The sequence below is a fragment of the Diceros bicornis genome, chromosome 9, assembly GCF_020826845.1.
Source record: "Diceros bicornis minor isolate mBicDic1 chromosome 9, mDicBic1.mat.cur, whole genome shotgun sequence".
NCBI classification, from domain to species: Eukaryota; Metazoa; Chordata; class Mammalia; order Perissodactyla; family Rhinocerotidae; genus Diceros; species Diceros bicornis.
This window is the reverse complement of record NC_080748.1, coordinates 33355710-33358518: the sequence shown is the minus strand read 5'-3', so window position 1 is coordinate 33358518 and position 2809 is coordinate 33355710. Positions and strand designations below refer to the sequence as shown.

General features: G+C 45.6%; 1 pseudogene; it reads left to right on the top strand.

Moving 5' to 3' along the window:
- Positions 1-213: 213 nt before the first annotated feature.
- LOC131409985 (small ribosomal subunit protein uS2B-like) lies at positions 214-1089 on the top strand (annotated as a pseudogene).
- Positions 1090-2809: the final 1720 nt, after the last annotated feature.

Here is a 2809-nt window from a genome sequence, read left to right as displayed (position 1 = left end):
CTTTGCAAATGACTGGCAGGCAATTAAAGCATTTTGGGGCTTGTCCAGTCCTGCCTCTTACTAGCTGTGAGATCTTGGTTGGGTTACAAACATCTCTGTGCCTCTGTTGACTCAGCCTTTAAATAGAAATAAAGAGCCTTTCTGCACTACCCAGAGAGGGGCCCATACAGCTTTGTTTTGGATTCCCATTGTAACTTATAGGAAATTTTCACAATGTCCGGAGCCCTTGATGTTCTGTAAATGAAGGAAGGTGTCCTCAGATTCCTTGCAGCAGGAACCCACTTAGGTGACCCCAACCTTGACTTCCCAATGGAACAGTACATGTACAAAAGGAAAAGTGATGGCATCTACATCACAAATCAGAAGAGAATCTAGGGGAAGCTCCTGTTGTCAGCTTGTGCCATTTTTGCCATTGAAAACTCAGCTGATGTCAGTGTCATATTGTCTAGGAATACTGACAGTGAGCTGTGCTGAAGTTTGTGGCTGCCATTAGAGCCACTCCTGTTGCTGGCCGCTTGACTCCAGGAACCTTCACTAACTAGATCCAGGCAGCCTTCTGGGAGCTGAGACTTCTGGTGGTTACTGATCCCAGGACGGACCACCAGCCTCTCACAGTAGGTGTCCTAACCTGTCTCATCACTCTGTGTAACACAGACTCTCCTCTGCACTGTGTGGACATTGCCATCCTGTGCAACAACAGGAACCTCACTCAGTGGGTCTAATGTGGTAGATGCTGGCCTGGGAAGTTCTGTGCATACATGGCACCATCTCCTGTGAACACCCATGAGAGGTCATGCCTAATCTCTACTTCTACAGAGATCCTGAAGAGATTGAAAAGGAAGAGCAGGCCATTGCTGAAAAGGCTGTGACCAAGGAGGAATTTCAGGGTGAGTGGACTGCTCCAGCTTCCGAATTTACTGCTATTCAACTCGAGGTCACAGACTGGTCTGAAGGTGCATGGGTGCCCTCTGTGCCTATCAAGCAGTTCCCTACTGAAGACTGAGTGCTCAGCCCGCCACCAAAGACTGGACTGCAGCTCCCACTGCTCAGGCCACTGCATGGATAGGAACAACCACTGAATGGTTTTAAGCTGTCCTTCCACAGACTCTTAAACAGATAATGGAAATAAGGTTGACAAAAAACAAATAAAGAGAATATTTGCTGTTAGGTTGTTGTGAGGATTAAATGAGGGTGTACCTGCCACACCACAAACCCTATATGTTTATTAAATTAATCTAGTATCACAGTCTATTGGTTTGGTGTTGTAGGCATGAAAAGATGTCCATGTGTGTACTATTGTGTGAGGAAAGGTAGGGATAAATGTGGAATGCCTTTCATGGTGTTACCAAATCATTGTTTCTAGTTTTTCTGAAGGAAGGCAGTTGGTGTGGTGGTGATAGAAAGACTTGAGCATTTGGAGGTAGATAAACACACCTTCAAATCCTAGTTTTCCCACCTGCTAGCTTTATGATTTAAAGCAAATGATATTACCTTTTTGAGACTCTAGACTTTTTAAGACTCTCAGTTTGACCCTAGCTTGATAGAGGTGGAGGTCCTGGGAAGTGTGCTCAGATGGGTCCACAGAGAGTTTGCCCTGAGAGGGAAGGAACTGGACGATGCTGCCTTTGGTGTATCACCCTGGCTGACCACCACTGGGAAGCAAGACTTCTGAATGTGACACCATGTCATGCCACTGGAATATTCCCCAATTTTGTTGCTGAATTTGTCCCAAATTGCTCAAGAATGATTGCTATAGAAACTTGAAGAATGGGCTCCTTATTGGGAGCCTGATAAAGAGCTATAAAACCTGGTGAATAGAGCAGCAAAAGGTATTGAGAGTAGAAGACAAGTGGAAAAGCAGCAGAACAGAACAGCTGCCAAATGAAGGTCTTGGACATGAACAGCTGTGAGAAGAAGTCTCGACTACACACAGGGGCGAGGGCTTTGAGGAAAGCTTGGCACCCCAGGGACATTATTTGGTGGTGGTAGTGGTGGTGGTATCCATTTTTAACAAAACAAATTGAGATCTTTTGCCTCATACTCTAGAGCAGTGATTCTTAGCCAGTAGAGATCTGCACCCAGGAGACACTTGGCAATGTCTGAAGTTGTTTTTCACTGTCATGTCTGGGGTGAGGAGTGCTGTTGTCATCCAGTGGGCATCTAGAGCTGCTAAACATCCCACAAGGCACACAACAAAGTATCCAGCACAAAATGTCAATAGTGCCAAGGTGGAGAAACCCTACCCTAGAGGCCCTCTCTGCCCTAAAGGAAGGAGAAGCTATCCTAGTAGGTATTGTTAGATTGGTGGCAATAAAAGCATGGGAGCTGCATTGCTTCCTGTAGGAGAACAGGACACTGAAGTGTATTTTGGATGTTTCCTTCAAGACAAAGGATTTAATTGAACGCCTAGTGTGGTGCTGTGGGTGCTGCTGCACCAAAACCAGATATTAGATCATAGATTTGGAAATAACTTGGAGAACAGTTCACTGCATTGCTTCAGCATGACAGAGAGGTAAAGCCAGGATGGATTCCAGAACAATAAAATAGCTTTCCTGACAAATTGACCTTGTCTCTGCTGTTCGGTTGGTGCTTTCTGTATGGTCTCCTATTGCTCCAGGTTCTGTCTCCCCAGTTAGAGGGCAAGCTCAGAGCAGCCAAGGGCTATGGATTCTTCCTTTCCTGGGCCTTCTGCCACTGCAAACAAAGGGCAAGCCCTCAGGAAAGAAATGTTTAATAAAGGAAAATCACCACCTAGCTTAATGCAGCCCAATAGGCTGACAACCTGAAAAAAAATTAGGACAGGAAGAAG